The following is a 22,101-nucleotide window of genomic DNA, read 5'->3' on the forward strand; positions in this document are numbered from 1 at the left end:
TTGCGGTGGTTAGTAAAAGGAATTCGTCTGATGGAAAAACTAACGGGGAAATTGCATTCTTGAGTGGGTTAAATGAAAGTATAATAGTGCCTGAAAGATTGCTTACAAGCACCAGTAAGGTATACATGTATGTGTACCGAGATTCTTTCTCTATTTATCAAAACAATTTCAAAGTAATCCCACTTCTAAATAAACAAACCAGTTTCTACTAATAAAGAGTGCATACTGAACATGATCAAATGAAAGTGATGCAACCCGTCTTACTTGTTGAATTTGTACATGTAGCTATCGCCCCTATAGGAAATTTGCACTCATTGAATTCGTCAGCGAAACTGTGCGGACATTCCTCGAGAGAGGACTCGTTCCCCGAACATCGGATATCAAATAGAACGTGTGTTAGTGTTCGCTTATAGCTGTCAACATTGCTCGCCAGATATGAGCCGCTGAAGCCAAGACTGCGGCAGGCTACCTCAGTATCACGGAGATCCCATTTGTAAAGGCAGATATTTCCCCACGATCCGTTAAGAAAGACCTGGACTCTTCCTGCAAATGGCAACACATTGTCTTCACCGTCGACAAGTCGCACTGCCCATTCTGTAGTAGAATATCAAAGCAGAAATAACTCGGTGATCCGACAATTGCTCTGGGCTCTAATTTGTCGGAAGTGTAGGCTTAGGGTAGCAATAGGGTTTGAATATAGGTTTGGATTTAGGATTGGGGTTATATCAATGTTATTTAGGATTGAAGTTGGGAATTCGGTAAGTGTTGAAAATTAAGGCGGAGCAATTTTTCGAGGAGCATCAGGGGCGGGTCTACGGGGGGTTACGGGTACGTTAACACCGCCCCCCCCCCACCTTTGGCTGCCAAGTGAAAATGTGATGTGTATAGAAAAACGTCATCATGTGTCCAGACCAACACGGTATTAGTAGGTGTTAGTGGATGCCAGGAAAACATCACTTACGGGGGTTCAAAATACCCCCCCCCCCAAAAAAAAAAAAAAAAACAAAACAAACAAAAACAAAAACAAAAACACAAAACAAAAAAAACACAAAACAAAACAAACAAAACAAACAAAAAAAACAAAAAATCGCCTCGCCGCTATGCGGCTCGTGGACGATGTTCCGCATGTTAGTAAATGCCAGGACAACATCACATGAGGGGGTTAAAAATAGCAACAAAACAAAAATCGCCTGCCCGCTACGCGGCTTGTGGACGATACTCCGCATCGTCATGGGTCAAACAACACCCACCCCCCCCCCCCTCCCGCCCCTGAGCATGTCTCGTACACAAGGTACAATGTTAAAATATTGAGCTCTAAATCCAAACGACACTAAGGATTAAACACGGGCACAGTGGGTTGCTTTTATTAAACACTCGGGTCGCGGTGTTAATCGTGTCTCCAAATCTGCTTTGTAAGGGGGAAATTTATTGATGAAGATATTTGAAATTATCGACAATAGAAGGGTCTATGTATCGTTTACCATTTAAATCTTTCTTGAATCGTCTCGTCACATACATGCCTCGCATTTTTCCTCTTTTCATCTCTTCTATCATCCTTTATTCATATATATCTTTATCTTTTATTCTTCTACCATCCATTTCTTAAATTCCTTCTGCTATAACTTCTTAATTGTATTTCTGCCCTCTGTCGTAGTTTCTCTGTTTTTATTAATGTTTGTCCTTTGATTTCATCTTCAATTTTTGTTAAATTCCATCATGTAATCATCACGATATTCTTTGTTGGTTTCCCTTACCATTTTGTTTTCATATTCCATTTCTCTGAATCGTCCTTCCACATCTTTAATTCTTTCTCTCCCTGCATTTCCCCCTTCATTCCTCTTTTTTGCTAGGTCTACAAAGTAATTCTTTATTTTCTGCAATTCATCTTCCACATCTTTATGTTAATTGTTAATTATTCTGGTGCATTCTACCACAATTTTCCATTAGGCCTATAATATACTCTGTTTCTGCATTTCTCTCTTTTCCCATTTCTTCTATAATTTGTAAGTTAATTTCCCACAATTCATCTTCTCACTCTTTCCGTTCTTCCTATTAATAGGCCTTTATATTTCTTTGTACTAGGGTCTATTATACTTTCTCTAAAATTCACTTTATCCACCTAGTATTTGTTTTTTCCTAATGTCAGCCTTAATTCTTGTCTTCTTATTTTTCTATCATTAAAATAAACAATCGCAACTTAAATTTCCCCACGCACCCCTATTGAAAAATGGTTGAAAACAGTCGCTAATTTTAGATAAGATTTTCCCAGCGAGTAGGGCCGATTTGAAGACACTATTAAAAATAAATTGGCCCAGCGCTTCGCGACCGGAGTGTTTAGTAAAAGCCGTCAGGGTGAGGGAGATAACCCAACCCAAGCTCCCCCGCCCCATATTGATCTTGGATTATTTTGTAAGCAGAAAATAACTTTAAAATGACCCCAATCAGAAATCAGAAATGATGATAGGAAAACAAATTATATCATATATGATTAATACCTAGATTGATGCACTGGAAACCGGATCTCAGTCTGACTCGAAGAAAAATGCAATGTAATTCATTTCAATCTGTCGGTTAAATTAGTTTATATATTGTTCTAGTTTGGTTGAGTTCCAAAGAATAAACATAACTGCTGAATTTGGTGAACAGAGCAACATCAGCAACATCATATTTATCGTACTTCTTCATACAAATATTTTGGATAATCTGTTTTTTAAAGACATCTGTCTCAGTAGCTCACCCCCTTTCCAATATGGGTTGGGGTAGCCACAATTTACCCACCGTAATCATGTTTAGGTTGCATGGAACGTGTGTAATCATGATACTGTATACCCATTCATCTACATTATTAGCAGATGATTACATCATATCGGTGATAATGTAAATTATTAATAATGAAAGTAACTATAACAAAAATGTAGCTAAAATAAACACCCTCTGTTACTTCAGGATAAGAAAAGAAAAAATATTAGAACTTATGAACTGACAATACATCGAACATAGTAACGAAACTATATTGATATTTCAGTGTAAATATGGTAATATTACACTTTTATCCACTTGTCCTTTTATTTTAAATTACGTTTCCTTGTTGAAAAAGTTTATTTACCATTATGTTTTCATATGTGATCCTTGTATGAATAGATATCATGATATTAAACAAGAATTCTGTACATCCAACTTTATAGGAAATAAATGTAGGAACAAACTTACCAGCGGTGGTATTTCGATCAGATGGAAAGGTAGCCGATGATTTTCCGAAAGTTAAAAATACAATAACTGTATAAATCAAACGAACCGAGACTGTTTTGCGGAAATCCATGGCCATCGCTTATTTTATCAAGTATCGGGAGCTCAAGCTAACAGAGAGATCTTGACGAGCCCACATTCAGTATGAGGTTTAACGGAAACCAAGTACGATGTACATGTATATATAGATGCTACACCACAACAACCAAACTTATTTGCAACGGCAAAGTCGAAGAAGATATTCGCTCCAATTTACAGGATCCAATGTGTCAATTATATTCTTAATGTAAATACAAAATTAAATATAATTATAATGCTCAGAGAAATATGGCTACACGTTTTCTGCTTCCTCTTTTCTGTACGTCAGTCTATATTTGATTGATCTTACTAGATGGCAATGTGATGACAAATTGACCTCCATACAAAACTTCTGACAAATCACCACAACTGTACTTGATAGATATATTGATACCAGGTTCAATTTTGTCTATTTTTCTCTGAGTGATGATGATAGGTTCCTGTAAAGCTGTAAACCAACTATAGCTTTTTAAATTCAACTCAGAATCATTACATTTTTCAAGAAAAAAAAATTGCTTTTCTGAAGTATCCATACCTTTTAGAGTCTTTAAATATTTTACGATAAATGACGACCCTTACTTTGGAACAATTATTATATCTATACATATGAAAAAAGCGATGGGGAAGAAAATGTGACAAATGAGAGTTCAGTTAAGATTTTGAGAGACAATATTGTGTATGTGTATGTGAAAGAGAAAGAGAGGGAGAGAGAGAGAGATAGAGATAGTGATAGGGATGAAGAAATGCCCAAATTTTAGATATCGAGAAAGATAAGGGTTGAGTGCATTACAAACAAAGAGGAGACGACAGTTTCTCTTTAGTTCGCTATCGCTGAAATCCATCGCGTGACAATTACCGATGTTCATACCCATGGCCGAAAAAACCATTAAGGATTCGGGAAAACACTCGTTTTGAAGAAAGAAGCGAAACGAAACAAAAAATAAAAAAGGGATGTCGTAATGAAGCTGAAAAAAGGGGACGATGTAAATGGCGACGGTACTCTAAAAAGATGTGTGCTAAATAGAGGTTGTTTCAGGTGGAAGAGAAACATCGTTGAATAGAGTGATGTGGAAGAAATTGTGACAAACGAGATTTCAGTCAAGATTCTGAGAGATAAAAATTGTGTGTAAGAGTGTGTGAGAGAGAGAGAGAGACAGAGAGACAAAGAGACAGAGATATATATATATAGAGAGAGAGAGAGAGAGAGAGAGACAAAGAGAGAGAGAGAGAGAGACATAGAGAGAGAGAGAGAGAGAGAGAGAGAGATAGAGACAGAGAGGGAGAGAGATAGACAAATGCCCGAATGTTAGATAGCGAGAAAGATAAGGGTTGAGTGCTTTACAAATTACGAAGAGACGACATTTCTGGCATTTGCCATTTCCATTCAGTTTGCTATTGCTGAAATCCTTCGCGTAACAACACCAATATTCATACCCATGGCCGAAAAACCATTAATGATTCGGAAAAACACTCGTTTTGAAGCAAGAAGCGGAACAAAACAAAATGAATGAAAGATATTGTAATAAAATGCGAAAAGGGGGCGACGTAAACGGCGACGGTATTCAAGAAAGCTATGCGCTAAATCGAGGTTGTTTCAGGTGGAAGAGAAATATCGTTGATCAATGATTGAACCAATTTCGTGAGCAAGGAAATTGATGCATGCTTATCAATTAGATCTCTCAAAGAAAATGAATTTGAATTTATACTGCGTCCATTTGCTGATATCTTTTCGCGGTCTTGAGTCTGAATTGATAAAAAAAAAAGGTTATTGTGTGATACATCATCTTACAGTATTGTTAACGAGTGATATCAACCCACCAGTTACTCATGCGCTTAAAATGTCAATCATGTGTCCATCCGCACACTCCTCAATCACCCACCTACCCACCCACCCACTCACTCATTTCACTCCATTAAGCAATAAATCAGTACGTTTTCGCAATTACTTTCTTCACATTATCTTAGTCAAACTCTTGTAGGAATTCATACCAGTTCCAACAAAACAAATTCAGTGCAAAACTTTTGATAATATACTTCAGCTATAGCCAAACTGATTACTTCATTATTGCATATTGTTATGTAATAATTCACGCAGTTGAACAGTTTATATGCTGATGTTGACATAACACTTCAAAGCTACTACACTTCAGAATAGGTGGAGGCAAAATTTGTACCTATATATGGATAACTGACCCTACCAGCACGACCAATATCAAAGTTTCTAGCTTTATTCCGCAAGAGTTGATTGAAATAAAGGAAACGCTTTCTTTGCTGAAAATATTTCTGGAAAATATTTCTGCATTATTAATAATATTGTAATGAAGTGACTTTGTAGCTTTTGTTTGATGTCTGCCTGACTTGCATACCTGATTGACTGACATAGCACCCAGGCATGCAGTCGAGTGATAGATTTCTTTACCTATTTTTTATGCGATGCAAATGTTTTGTACATTAAGTTTAAGTGCACCAGGCCAATAAGAAAGAAAGAAAAATAATAAACTAGCGAAAATCTGTTAGCAATTCATCAAAAAAATACATGTCTATTACATCGTTTGACTCGACTCTTCGCATACTGTATATCGTCGTGAGAAAACGAAAGAGAAGGAAATATTTTGAAAGAAAAATATGTTATCACCACTTCTTGCCTTTCCCTCTTAACAAACAGGAAATTAGTGTACACATAATATATCACGATTTCAAGAAACATCGTCAATTTGGGGTGGTTTAAAAAGCACTTTAGCTTTGTATGTATTTCAATATATAATTTGAAATGCCAGCGCCAGGAAATTGTCTCTAAACACTCAAATACAATTTTCGAGTTGCGCTTGTATGCATCATTATGTGCATACTTCACTCCATTAAAGTGTTCCTTGAATTTGTTTGGTTAAGAAGAGTACTGGGTTTTATCATGGACCTACTACACTATATGCATACAAATCGGAAGAGATGATTCGCGAAAAAAAAAGATAATGGAAGATTGGGCGATTGGGGGAGGGGATATTTGGTGGGAAGTAGAAATGAACAAAACTGCTGAGGGCGCGCGAATTGGACATGTGAAAGTTAATATAAATCACGCGAAAGGGCAATCTTCTTAACCACTTGAGAACCTTAAAATTGTACAAGATCGTAAGAAAGCAAAATTATTTCTTTCTTTCAGTACCCTTGTAGATAATTATTTTGCATTGTTGGGTTTCAAAGAGTAACAAATAATGGTTCAAGTGATAAATTATATCAGACTTAATTTTATCACGATTGAACAATTGTGTAATTTATACATGTACTTTCTCTTTGGCAGTATCCTGGCAAAGTAGCAATTTGTCTAGCAGTTTGTGAAATGATCGATACAAAGGGAAACTTGAAGATGATGTAAAACACAAAATGAGAATGGGGTTAAAATTAGAATAGTCTAGCAAAAGGGATATTGGTAAAGTAAATAAATTAATGTTTTTTTGGAATAGAAAGGGAGAAAGGGGGCATGTGCGTGCATGTATTTAAACAAAAGTACACAAACGGAGGAAGAAAATGAATCTAACAAATACAAGCAGAATATAACAAAAGGGTGAAAATGGCGAGGTTAAGAAGAACTCACGGACACAAAATACGTCCATTGAAATACAGCTCGGACGGAAAGATATGTTTTTAATAGATGTTGATAGGTGTCCACTATAAAAGGTGCTTGGGTGAAAAGGTGTGAACATCAAAGTAATTATGTGTCCAATAGATTCTCAGGCAATTATAGACCCATCTATGGTGATGTTGCTTAACATGATTAAAGGTGATCGTGACTGGGACACATAGCATTTTTCAAAATCAGAACGGATACAAAATTACCCTCGTGTTGTGACATTTTCACCCAACATTTTTACAGTATATAAACATGATATTATTAGATCAATTGAAGATTTTCATATAAAAGTATATAAATGTAATTCCCCTTACAATATGACGTCAACATAGATCTACCAACATGCCAATAACATTTTGACAACTTGCTCCATTTTATTATTATTTAGGAAACGTTTATTACGTAATGGTATTTATTTACATCCATGCTTTGTTCAAACTTACAGCTTTGCTTATAATATGTCTTGAAACCAAGTTTATGATTTCCAACTGCAGAAGCAAATCATTCCATTTTGACTTTCATCAAACAAGTGATTTGATATCATATATTTTTTAAAGAATCGTCGAAACCATGCCTATTTTTTTTCTATAATACATAAAAAGATAATACGCAGAGATTGTCCATATTATAAATCATACATAATACATAGAAACATACAGACATTGGGGGTTATGGGGGTTATGGTCGTCACCGGGCATGGTGGCTCAGTCGTTAGAGCGCCCGCCTCATGAACGGGAGGTCGGGGGTTCGAACCCCGGCCGAGTCATATCAAAGACTTATAACAATGGGACCTTCTGCCTTCTAGCTAGGCGCTCAGCATATTAGATTGGAGAAGGGTAGTAATAACATATTATGTTGTGCAGGGCTCGCTGGAAGAACAGTTTCATAACTTAAGTGGCTACCCTGGGTAAATAAAAGTTATTATTATTATTATTATTAAATCAATCTCATACAAGATAGATTTTCTGATCGTAACGGTACGTGATTAAAACTTAAATTTTCATCCAGTTCTCTCCAATCTCCGTTTACATTAACATCGTCGCTGGAAAGAGTGGGAAATAATGTGATAAAATATTTGTCCTCAAAACTTAAGGCATTAAGTTATTTCACTTATCATGTTGATATGAAAAGTATATGAAATTGAAAGCACTTTGACCTAAAAAGAAAAATGAAATACATGGGGGAGACAAATAAAAAGCTTTTTTATAATACTGGTTATGGTTTACTGCAGCTAAAAGCATAATACATGTTGAAATCCCACTTTCGCTTAAGTGATGAAGTCTGGTTAATACCTTTGACTGTTATGATTAGAATAGTGGGAATCAAGTAAATACATTGGAGATACAATATTTACTTTATTTTGTATCAGAACTTTTCTTTGTTGCTGTTGCTTATTTTTTATGTTTCCTACATTGATATCTGGTATTCAGACAAAACTCGGTGTAATTGTCGACAAAACACCCAAATAACCACCACACCACTGCACACACTAAACACACACACACACGCTAACACACTTACATGTCTATCCCTGCCCACAACCACACATACTTAGTCCATAACGACTAGGACATATAGTTACAGGCGGACATGAAAGGCAAATTATGTTGTCACATGATATTACTCCGTACTTTAGGTGAACCTTAGAGATGTATGAGTCTTGATGGCATTTAAAGATAACACTTTGCAACAACAACTCAAGAACAAGAAGAGACCCTTCATGAAAACGCACCTTGCTTAATCATTTCTTTATTAGTTACACACATTGTATTGAAACATTCACGAAAGCTTCAGTCTCTTATATCGACAGCTGTACCACTGAGACTCGACATGTATATGGGGAAGGTTGACAAAATTAATGTCAGTTTGTATTCCCCAAACCAGACGATTACTTCTGAATTATTACCGAGTAGCCATTCATGGACTAGTTATAGCAGAACAATTTAGCAGATAGCTACTATAATACATGTATATGTTGGCAATGCAGACATGAATATCAGTGATATCAAGTTTTGATATTCTTTTTTGCTGAAATTTCTTATATTTAATAGAAAAAATCAGTGTCCATAGCACAGGAGGAATTTTAAAGAAAATCTTATGCGATATTACAGCAAACAAATGACGTCGTTAATTATGATGGATATGCCACCATTCCTTATGCAGACTAATACATATGCCATTCCCGGTATTTTAATTACATGTATCAATTGCCTTGCTTATATACACGCCTAAAACATTGTACCGTGTTGCCAGGATATGCAATTGATTTTCCTTTAGTTGCCGTTTTAAATATATCCCGGTAAAATAGAGAAGTATTTCGGCCCATAATCCGACAAATTTCATTTCATTGATTTTGTATAATTCTAATATCCTCAACTTACAAAATATTTTGTAGGGCGCCGTTATCATCCAGTTGTTAAAAAAGACATTATGAAAACTATACCCCCATGCCCAGTTGCCACTGTATTGTTTTTTCTGGATCTCTATTTTCTACCTCTGTGTTGCGAAGTATATGCCCCCAGGTTCCGTTGATGTAGACAAGAACGAATCCTTCAGAGACCCGGTCATTGTCCTAACGGTCAACAAGACAGACATTCATTTCTGCAGCAGGAAATGAAAAGACGTTGATGAAACAAGCCAAGATAGTAGCCATTGACAAGCCTTCCTGTATATCTAGTACCAAATGATAAGGATCACGAGCTTTCATTTTTTTTATTATACACATTTCGGCCAACACAGTTAAAATTCGGAGATAAAAACTTATCAACAGTCCCATTTCCATTAAATGAAGACGCCTTTACTCTGTGTCTATAAAGACAAAGCAGTCCCATTTCCATTAAATGAAGACGCCTTTACTCTGTGTCTATAAAGACAAAGCAGCATTGCTGCGCAAATGAATGAACATGAGATCGTCATTTCTAACTTCCTAACAGTCTTAGAAGAAAACGAATGAAGCTCGTTTATATGCGATCTTGGCTGTTTTTCATAACAAAATTAAGTCATACATTAAATGAGAGTTTTGACGTACGCTCTAAAGAAGCATAGTATTATGGGTCAATACAGATGTTTGCTTAAAGATAAACTCCAGTACTGGTAAAAAAAAAATAATAATTCTCACAGAATCAAACGAAACTTACACTGAATGTTCAAGATTACAAATAAATGACATGTGCCAAACAATTTTGGAAGAAAATGTATACTGGCTAAGTAATGAGCATAGAAAGACAAGGAAATCAAGGTAGTACTAGCCCCGACACCGTGTGTGTTGTCCCATATATAGCTTTCTATGTGAGTGCTTGTTACTTTACCAAGACTCGGTCAAATTTATTATGATATTGATGACTCCAGAACCTTGCAGTGCACACCAATACTTACATGCTACATGATCAACTGTTTCTGATCCTTTCCACACCTTTTCTTTCACAATGCAATCGCATTACCAGTACTAAAGTTTATCTTTAATCTGTTGAAAAGGTGTGGTAGAAAGCGTATTCAAGATAAGAGTTGGCGCAAAGGACGGAGTCGTCGAGATGTTGAAGCTAAAGTAATATAGGGACTTTTAGATTTGCACGTCGACACAGTGGACTGATAAGTGTGACGTCCTTTTAAAGCATTTTGACGTCCTTATAAGGCACTGCCAGTGCCTTAAAAGGACGTCACATGTAGCAGTTCACTATCTCGACGTGCAATTCTAAAGGTCCCTATCCCTCCACGTCAATTACGTAGCCTAGTTATTCCGATTTGATTGATGCACATGCACGTGTGTAAAAGCAGGCGCGTAGCCAGGGGGCGGGGCGGTGGGGGCGGTCGCCCACCCCCCCCCCCAAAAAAAAAAACGCCTGCCCCCCCCCCAAAAAAAAAAGAGAGAGAAAGAGAAGAAAAAAGTAAGAGGACGTAGGAAGATTTAGGGAAAAGGAGTCGATAACGGTACAACGAATCGCCTTCTTTCTCTAATAATTTAATGAAACTTCAAAGCTTCCGCGCTATGCGCAGGAGGGGCGGACTGAATTCAGACAAGGATTATGAGTCGAGAAAGGTACAACGAATCGTCTTCTTTCAAAGCTTCCGCGCTTCTTCCCCCCTCCCTGCACCCACCCCCTAGGGAGCGTGCTATGCGCGTTTTTAAGTGATTCGCACGCTTCGCGTGCTTACTACCGCCCCCCCCCCTAAAATGAAATCCTGGCTACGCGCTTGTGTAAAAACTTTTTAAAAACGAGTGAAGTACAGGATATTTGAATAAAAAATGATCGAATATTGTCAAGTTCAATTTAGTTCAAATAGTATGTGAATGATTACATTTTAAAAATTATTACATTGATATAAAAAATCAGTCATATTTCACTAAATAAACTCACTCGCTTTATTTGAAAATATCATGCGTTTGAATTAAAGAAGGATCGTGTTATCCCTTATTTGAATTAACTAGAGAAGAGAATATTTGCATTCGAGCAGAAAGAGAGTCGTGATGTTACATTTTGTTTGTCAAAATAGTGTATGAATAAGTATACTTAGTCGCTGTATATCGAGAGAATATGATATTTACATTAACAATTGGGACCGGTAGGGTAAACACTTGTAGCGCATGAAGCAAATGAAGCAAAGGATATTGAAACAGCGAGATCGGACATTGACATGTTCTATTCAGTTTGTTACCGTGATATTTAAATGATTTAGCTCACTCGTTGTGAATTGGTGCCTTGCATTTAATGCCCAATGTTTTTGCTAAATTATCTTTTGAAGAAGTTAAAACAAATAAAACTTAAATCAAAGGAAGAAAGGGAAAATAGAACCAGTGGGAGTGCTAGAGTTGGACCGTGCTTAATTTGGATTGAAGACATTTTCACGAAACGTTAACCCAAGTTCGTTAATGAGGATCGTAAAATCTATCTGACTATCAGACTATTCCCAGTCTAAATTATGATTTGTCACATTATTGTGGTATTCGATAACACTTTCTCAAGTCGTTTCCAAGGCCAAATAAACCGAGGTCTCCCCCCCCCCCAAAAAAAAAAGGGGGAAAAAATCGACTTTCCCAAATATCTCAGTTGTCTTTTCGAAGGAATTTACTTTCATGATAAAAGTAAAGACTGTTTAGTTTGAGAGTTTTTTTCTTTCTCTGATCCAAATTCATACCTGGGGTTTTCAGAATGTGATATTGAGCACGATGCTTCGGTAAAATTGTGCCTATATAAAACTCTTGGTGCTGTCTCTGCACATATTAACATTCTTGTCTCCTTCAGCTCAAGATGTGCCACTTTACACTTCTATCTGGTTGTCCATCTGCAATTTTGTATTCTCCGCCGCACGCGAGTAGAAGCCAAAAGTCCATGTTAAAGGGAAACTGTAATTTTCTCAAACAGTTAAATTTTAGCCATTGCTTGCAGGACATCATTTTCATAGGTCTTGTAGGATATGACATTTACAAGGGCTAAACATAAAGGGGGATTATTTTTCAGAGCCTTCAAACGTATACATAAAAATCCGTGTGCCGGATGAATTGGCATGTTTAGGTTTAAAAGACTTTACTTTTTCTCTATCTTTTTCTCTATTTTTTTCTCTCCTTCTCTCTTAACCCGACGTTCTCACTTCACCTTCTCTCTCTGACACACACACACACACATACGCGCGCATACACATGCCTATTCCTCCCCACAACCACTCACGACCCGCATGTACAATGTGAGTCGAAAACAAGTTTACACCTACACAAAATTGCTAATTATTTTAAAAATTATCTATGAACAGTAAGCTATTATATATCTAATAATGAAAGAGTGTTTTATCCCAAATCATTTGGTATAATTTGTGTGTGGTGTGTTAACGCTTGGATGAACAGGAGACATTGTTTAAGAGAACATATGTGCGCATGTGTGTGTGTGTGTGAGAGAGAGAGAGAGAGAGAGAGAGAGAGAGATGGGGGATATATGTTAAGCAACAACCAGTTGGTTGTCAGCTGTTTCAGAAAGTTTGTTTAGAGTATTTTAAAGGTTATCATTGGTTGGCAACTAGATGAAGGGTGTCGATGTTGCATCGAAACAAATTTGCCCCTGTTTGTCAGCCGAAATGATTGGTACGAGTTTTCTGATTTTTAATCGATTGTCAAAAGGTAGGCAACCTGTCGCCAACCTTTCTTCTGTTGTTGCGTGCGGGATAAATGAGTATTTATTTTGATCAGTTACCTGTGCCAGATAATCTGCAGACGACCGGTCAGCAACAATATAGAACACCGGTTGCCGACCAAATGCCAAACGATCGCCGTTTATTTACAAAATACAGGACCACCTGAAAGTCGCATATAGACAATCAGCATAAAGGCACATAGTCGAACACACAACGTTGGAAAGTCTGTAAACTAGTCGGCACCAAGTCGGCGACCGTTTACCCACCTTCCCTCGATGGTTGCCAAACGATCTTCCATCTTGTGGATGTATTTACAACCATTCTGCAACCTATAGGCAACCTGTACTATGCGACAGATAGACGCCACTAAAATTTTCTTCAGATTTCGGGGGTTCCGTCAACAGTGGTTTTCGTTGGTTGCAGGTCTGTGAGGTTGTTGTTGGTCAGCGACCCTTTAGTGTGACTTAGGCTTAAAGTGACTCGGTAAAATTGTTGAAGGTTGATGAAAAAATTGCTTAATTTTTGTTTAATATGTTATTTATTATATTCCTTCTACTGTACTAACCCTCTGACATGCAAAGAAATCCTGAAAAAAAATCTCAAACCACAAAGATATCTATGGTTTTCTTTGAAGGCGTCACTGTACAACACCCTCTAACAATGATTAACAGTAAATTCTTCCAACCATTTTTGAATTATCAGAGAAACAGGGAGAGGCGAAGGAAGCGAAATAGAGAGAGAGAGAGTAAGGGAGGAAGGGGAGGAGATGGGAGAGAAATAGAATCGGAGAGAGAGAGGGGGAGAAAAAGAGAGGAGATGGGGAGAGAAAGAGGGGGGAGAGAGAGAGGAGGGATAGAGAGGGGCGTAGAGGAAATAAGTGTTAAGGGGGGATATATTAAGGCAGGAAAGGCAAATATAATAATAACTGCCAAAAAGAACATTTTTGAAATACTAGACTTTCACTTGTATTAAGCAAAGCACTTTTTTGGTTGTTCCTAGAACGATTCCCAAATCCCTTTTTTACGATTTTGTCCATTTGTCACTTTGTTCAATATTTGCTCCATGTTATGTCTTCTAAGTCCGGCAGTCCCCCCCCCCCCCCCCCTCATTCCCTATCTTTCTCTTTCTCTCTCTCTCTCTCTCTCTTTTTCTCTCTTTTTTTCTCTCTCCCTTTCTCTCTCTCAATTTTTCTCTCACAGTAATTTTAATATTACTATTTGTGAAATATATGCCTTAATGTTCATCTTTATATAACTAATTAACTTTCCATGTATCTGTTTAATTTTTGAAATAACGTATGTTCTATTACTCATGAAGTCATCCATTAATCGCTTGGTAACTTCACCAATACACAACTTCGGAACCCCAAGTACAGGCAAATAATTTGGAAACAGCGAATAAGTTACAGTGGTGAATATAGAGTCCCAAACGTTCAATGAGAGGCAGTGTTTACAAAATGCTATCGATAAATATATATATATATATATATATATATATATATATATCCGTATTTTAAAATACTGCTGCAGGTTTCAATTATCTTCAAAATCCCTGAAGGATTGGTCATGTGATCTAAGAAAGACTAACATTAAAAATTAATTTAAATATAAATATATATATATATATATATATATATATTGACAGCAGGTTGACTTTGGAACATGTTTCTATTCATTTCGTACAAGCTGCCACCCACTGAAAAAATGAACGCATTATATTTACTGTGCGTTATTCGATATTTTCAAAGTATTTGCCTGTTAGCCGTTTTCCAAAGTGTTATCTGACTGCACATTACAAGCACCGTCATTAAAGACATCAAATACAATATGATAGTTTGTTTAAAACATCTTTATTACAATATCACTGAGTGTTGGAAGCCCTCTGAGTTCAACTTGATGGCAATGGAAATATTATGACGATCATAATAATCTTAGAGGGGAATATCATTGGTCGAGACTGTCCATATGTCATTCTGTTCTGATCTAGGATTGGTCAACGGATGCAGCCAGAGAGAGTATGGGTTTACATGTTATCTCCGTTTCCGGCACCTGTTAAAGAGAAGGAAAAAAAATTGATATACTTTCAAAGTCCGTGATATCAGATAAATCGTAACGTAAAATCGTGTTTTTAGTCAAAAACCATAAAAGGGGCACATGGCATCTTTATTATAAATCAGATTAACCCATTTCCATTCGATTGCATTATATGAAAATCATTTTTGCTAAAATCTCTACAGAGTGTTATTTTTACCACATGTTTACCCTCAAATTGAATTACATCTACTAGTTTACTTTTTCTAGAAAAGTCAGAAACATCGTATTTGAAATTTAAAACACATGATTTGAAATTTGAAGACAATTCACCAAAATACAAATAATTATTTTATCAATACCGTGTGAGTAAAAAAAAAAGTTTACACCTAGAAAATTGCTAGTTAGTTTTAAAACCATCTTTGAACAGTACATTATTATACATCTTATGAAAGAGTGTTTTATCCCAGATCATTTGGTATCATTTTTGTGTGGTATGTGTTCACGCTTGGATGAACAGGAGGCATTGTTTGCGAGAGTGCAAAAATCGACTTGCGCCTAAGTGATGCCTACAGTAATGTTGGGATCAGCGGAGTGAGAGAATGAACTGAATGTATCAAATGAAATGCATTGCATATAATAATAATAATAATAGCTCGTTCTTATATAGCGCTTTTCAGGACCGGAGGCCCTCTAAAAGCGCTTTACAGATAAGTATATTATTACCCCGGTCATTGGATTCAGGCTTACCCGCACACAATGTATGCACATTCTCCACTCCCTGGGGAGCATTCCAGCCAGGCGTCATTTTTACATGCGCACATATGCTTTTTGCAAAGGGCAAAGTCACACACACACACCCACACACACACGCGTACAAATGTTCGTTGATATTTGATATTCGATATTTGATATGTGTGGCATGATTAATTTTGTTAGGGATGTTATTTAGATCTGCAAAGACCGAATTAATACCCCAATCCCGATTGTTTTATTCAAACATCACATAAGCAACTTAGGCGCAAGTCGATTTTTGCACCCTCGCAAACAATGCCGCCTGTTCATACAAGCGTGAACACATACCACACAAAAATGGTACCAAATGATTTGGGATTAAATGCTCTTTCATAAGGTGTATACTAACTTACTTTTCATGGATGATTTTTTAAATAATTAGCAATTTTCTAGGTGTAAACTTTTTTTTGACTCACACTGTATATCGATTTCCGGAAATCCAAACAAAAATTATTTCAGAAAATGCAATTTTGTAAGATGGCGGGTGTATACGCCTACTCTCAAAGGTAACTACTATAGCATGGCTTTATTCGGATGTTTAAATGTTTGGCTTTGAAAAAAAAACCTTTATTCAACCTACCATTCTTTTATCACAGAGCAAAAATGTGATAAACCCTAGATATTTCACGTCATTTTAATACATCTTTCTAAACACCAAATTATACTCCAAATGTGCCTAACAGGACTAGCATAATTTAACGTCGGTCAGAACACCCGTTCCTTTATACTGTTCGAATAAATGTATTGTATTTATTATTATATTATTTCTGCATTCAATTTTGCTCTGCTTTTGTTTCCGGATTTGTTTTTATTGCATGGGTATGTTGAGTATATTTGTATAGAAATTACGAAAAAAAATTAAGTGGGAAAAGGTAAGCATCTAAAGCTACGGTCACAAAGGTTCGTACGAACGATTAGTTCGTACGAATCTCCCTATTTTTCCATTGTCTTCCCGAATTAAATACTTAGAACATAGAAGCTTTAAATCGTTCGGACGGCGTTCGTAGCAGTTCGTAATAGGGAATTTTAGATTTGCACGTCGACAGCTTTGACTGCAACGTGTGACGTCATTTTAAGGCACTGCGCATGCGTCACGTCGTCTCAGTCGGCGATCGAGAATGCGTCAACCTTGATTTTCCTAAATCTAGTACGTTACTAGTATATGCCGCGTGCGCATGAAATATACAGTTCCTCAGGTATAGACAAAGGAACATCCCTTCCCTGCTATTATGTAAAATGTGTAGAACAGGTGTCACATGCATATTCACCTGTTCTACACATTTTACTTAAGAGCAGTGAAGGGATGTTCTACCACAGCAATTGTTGAGGGTAGAATGAGGAACTGTATATTTTGTCCTCATTCTTTGTCCGTCATATTCATAGTGTTACTTCTTGCATGCATGTATATCGTCGAGTGCAATCTAAAAGATTTATAATTGTAGTTAACATGAGCAGTTGGGTACGTTGACACGCATGATCAGTCGGCGTTCGTCGTGTTCTCGTCCACTCAATCTAAAAGTCCCTATTGGCATTTGTGACCGAGGCTTAAGACATTAGGAAGACAAAATGAGCATATTCCATCAGATCTTACCGCTGCAGAAGACAATTTTCTGGGTACGCCTGCTGCACCAGCAGTCCATGCCGTAATACTGACAGGCTAAAAGTGAAAACAAGAAAAAGATACGTTCAAAACCATAGAAATTCTTACAGTGATACCTGCATGATTAGTTCATGCAAAAGCAATGAAGTAAAGATGTCAGTTTAGAATCTTCTGGCCTGTGGTTATCCAGTGGCTTCAGTACAGATTGTGTACATTTGATTCATCCCTCGGAATGATTTAGCTCCCTGTGAACAATTACCAGTAAATACAGGTTTGGGATATATCCGTGTTTCCTTTAATCCTAACCGCTGTGCTTTAGATATATGTTACATGTATAACAATCGAAAATCATAACTATATTGTTGCCTTAAATTTGGAAGAATACTTCTTATCTCATTTCATAAAATGGTGATGGCAATTTGGTTTAATCCTTATAGATAAAGTTTATATCTTCTCAGAACTTGACTTTTAATTCTATGTGACTACAGGGTGTATTTACATAGATCAATACATTCTTAGAACATGGAAGCTTTAATTATCTATCAAAAGTTTTTAAAAAAATACTGTCACAACTTTTTAATGAAAATAGTGAAAAAAAATTACTAGATTTTATGGGCCATAATATATATATATTCTGTAAAGTATTCAGAGTAAGCTATGCTTAAATGTTGTTTTTGTTCTTTAAATGTCATTGAGGCCTACATATTCCTCTTCTTCTCACAATATTCAAAATAAAAACATGCCCAAATATATTTTGGGAATGATGATGCACACTGTGCAGAATCAAATTTTGTTTAGAAAAAGATAAGAAATCAAGTTACACCAACAGAATTGTCTTGGGTGACGATATTAGTTGATACAAGTTCTTTTGTAATGGTTAAACGTATATATACTTACACTTGTACTTCTTCATGTTCCTTCCCAGTCCCCTCTTCTCAGTCTCGAAGTACTCCAACATGTCAGCGTCCCTCTTCATGAACTCGACATCAGCAGCGGTCTCATCGTCGTTTTCAAATTCAGCAAGGGCGGCGACGATGAGGGCACAAGCGAGGACGAAGAACAGAGCCTTGGACATTTTGGTTGTTAGGTTGGTTTCCGATAATCTGTAGTGCGAACACGAGATTGAAATTGCTGTTACAAATGGTCCATATGAAAAACCGAGAAGAAATGAAGCGTTTCACATATATCCAATTCTGGTTCCCCTAACTTTGTCAGTGTAAAATTATTCTTCAAAAGAATATAGAGCAATCGACTCTCACGCTCCTTCGATACCATTTTGTATATCCCATAGAAATCGTGCTCGGATTAAAAAATGAAATGCTATATCAAATAATAATAATGACAATTCTACTCTTTTATTGCGCGCAACTCTGCCGACATATAGGCACCCTTGGTGCACATATCTACGAATCATACACATTACAAGAATATGGTAATTAATCAAAATTCAACAGAACTCATTATACCACTAATAGCCCCCCAAAAAAATATTTAAAAAATAATAATAATAATAATAATAATAAAAATAATAACAATAATATATAAATAAATAAATAAAAAAATAACAAAAATATATATATATATATTAAAAACAACATTTAAAGAATTTAAATATGTAATATGAGTTTTAATTTAGAGGGAACCCCCAGGCAAAGCAAAATTCGTGCTGAATAGGGTGTTCCATCCCACACGTATACAAAATAAATAAGTAGATTCATAGACACAGATTTTTTTCAACTAGACATTGTTTTTAAAAAAAAATGGTTTGTATAAAATCTTACCTGGTAAAAGAATGGGATGTCTTGAATATATCTGCGATCTGCAACTGAATAACGTCCTCTGTAAGACTTCCTTTATTTATAGGAATTCAACCAGGATGAGCCATTAATGATATTGCATTAAATGAAATAATTATGCCGTTGGATGAACTTGTCACAACCAATTAATTTAGCAGAAAGAAGCTCACGTTTTTCTTTTCATTTTCTTTCATTAGAATATCTCTAATAGCATGACGAAAGACAGGAACAGAAGATCAATGTGCGATACATTTGCCATATGCGGCGACATTTGCCACATGTGGCGTCGAGAGCTTCTTTTAATCAGAGATGAGTCTTTATAAAACTGTATGATGAGAAGAGAGTCATAGGCTGTGTGTATCTTAGCTGAGTAGTCATAGATTCATCAACGGATCAGAAAGTTTATCAGCATGTAATTTTCCCCGAGTTAGTCAAGGTCATCAACATCGTTATACTATTAAGTTAACATTTTCTTCGATGTAAAACGACGTTTGCTCCTTCGACGAATGCTCCGCAGATTTTTCTACACTAATCGCCTTTCTAACTTCAATTCTTGACCATTTTTAAGTTTAGGCAGCACCAGTTTCAGGAATAAAATGTTTATCTTTATTTCTTTGTTGAAATCTACAAGATCACTAAACAGATCCAAAACAGAAACGGTTCTTTCTTAAAAGCCAGTAAAGTAGGAACTAGCAAAGTTTTTTTCAGAGGTTTGCATGACATAGCATTAACCGATGCATGCCAAGTGACTTCTATTAATGCAAAAATTGTTTTGAGGAATCAGAACAAATTTGGATATTAACACGATACCTACTCGCACCCAATAAGTGCTATAATTCAGAAAATTAAAGAGGAGAGGGAAGATATTGAACGTGGTAATGATTTTTTTTAAATTATTGATAAAATTAATATTCAATAGTAACAAATAAAAAGTACAATATTAAAGGCTACAAGCAAATCAGGTCTTGTTCATACTGTATTTTTGGTAACCCAGCCACAATTTTTAATTTCAATGCTAAATTTCAAATTATTTTTTGTTAATGAATTTTTATCGTTGTTGTTGTATTTTTTTCATGCCTTGGTGACTTGGGCTTGTTCAACTTGTTAAGGTTTCTTTGCTTCATTTCCAAACATTTTAAGTGACATGGTGTTTTTTTTAAAACTGTTTATAAATGTTTGTCCAGGATTTTTAATCTAACTAGCATCGGTTAAAAGCACTGTGGCTTTTTTAACTTACGGACTCTTAACTTGCAATGGACATCATCCACGAGAACATTGACCCCGGCGTTTGAAACATAGTTAAGTTGCCCTTCACTGGAGGATACCACGCCCAACATGATCGCAGAGATTTTCAAGAAATCAGCCCAAGGGTGAATAAAATAGACTATTGTATTGCTTAAAGAAAATATAGTTGGATAATTATAATTATGTGACAGAATAGTTTGCAAATTTGTAAAGGTAATGCGCCAGGCTACATATATTACCAGTTGAAAGCATTGTGTTCGAATAAGAAGAGGTACAGACTTTTGTGTTCTTGGACAGCATTCAAGGGAATGTTGATCCCGGTGTTCGAAACATAGTTAATTTGCCCTTTACTTTACAGTTGCTTTTTGTGTGTGAAAATAATTTGTGACCCTTAACCCTTATATCTGGCATCTATATACCATAAAACAATGTTTTCATTAACACTTGAAAACGCTTTTTCAATAATTTTCGCTTTTTGTTTTCCTTGTACTTTAAAGTGTTTCATGTCCATCCACCTCACTCCCCTTTCTCCCGCTCTCTCTCTCTCTCTCTCTCTCTCTCTCATTCTCTCTCATTCTCTCTCTCTTTCTCCTCTCTCTCTCTCTCTCTCTCCCTCTCTCTCTAACTCTCTCTCTCTCTCTCTCTCATACACATACACATACACACACACACACACACACACACACACTTCAAATTATCGGCATCACTTCCAGCATCGTGGCTTTGTATGATTACTCACTCTTTTCCGCAACCTCTGAAATATTTCACTTGAATTCAATGCCCCCCCCCCCTTACACTCATTAGCGTCACCTGAATAATCCATCAATGCCAAAGTGCACATACCGTGAATTAAGGAGATTGTGAAAATAGATCAGTTTGTTTAAAAATGCATTTATTACGATGTCATTGAGTCTTGAAAGTCATATGATTTAGACTGGACGCCAATTAATCAATTGGGTCGTAAATTGTTACCAAAAACCATCATATTTCGGCATCACAGTTTGAGACAATAAAGTGTGGAAAGTAGTCTGGAAGGCGTATGAATTAATTACTTTCATTAACAGAAGGAAGGGCACGTCTGAAGTACTGCAGCTACGCGTGATGTCTTTTTATTGGACTCAGGTATCTGTAAAAAAAAACAATAACAACAACAGCGAAGGATGAATAAACAATTTTGTCTTCTCCTTTACGGAGGCATGGACAGTTTTATGGTATAAGGGACGGGGGTGCGTTAAAATGATTTATAAATATGAAATACATGGCCTAATGGAGAGAGAAAAAGGTTAAGTTAGAATAAAACTAGGTAAGTGTTTGACATGTAAATGAAATATTATTATGGATGATGATCGCATGAAACAAAATATTTTCATTCGAAATGATGTGTAAACTGAATTATTTCGTATCGACATCGTCCACTGGCATGTACTGAGAGTGACAATTAATCTAATAATCTACTTCGTGAGGTGTAGGTTAACTGCATTATAGCCGTTGAGGAAAAATAAATAAAATGAAAAGATTAGACATGAAACCATTGTCACGATCAATTTCTTTCCTGGTTAGGCAATT

General features: G+C 36.3%; 1 long non-coding RNA gene across 1 annotated transcript; it reads right to left on the reverse strand.

Annotated features, from left to right (window-relative positions):
- Positions 1-14,902: 14,902 nt before the first annotated feature.
- LOC755419 lies at positions 14,903-19,326 on the reverse strand. Its single transcript, XR_143624.2, has 4 exons — positions 19,276-19,326; positions 18,392-18,597; positions 17,486-17,551; positions 14,903-15,117 (listed from the first exon to the last, which is right to left on the reverse strand). It is a non-coding gene; the product is annotated as an uncharacterized LOC755419 (long non-coding RNA).
- Positions 19,327-22,101: the final 2,775 nt, after the last annotated feature.

The sequence above is a fragment of the Strongylocentrotus purpuratus genome, unplaced genomic scaffold (assembly GCF_000002235.5).
Source record: "Strongylocentrotus purpuratus isolate Spur 01 unplaced genomic scaffold, Spur_5.0 spur5_scaffold_3, whole genome shotgun sequence".
Taxonomy (NCBI): domain Eukaryota; kingdom Metazoa; phylum Echinodermata; class Echinoidea; order Camarodonta; family Strongylocentrotidae; genus Strongylocentrotus; species Strongylocentrotus purpuratus.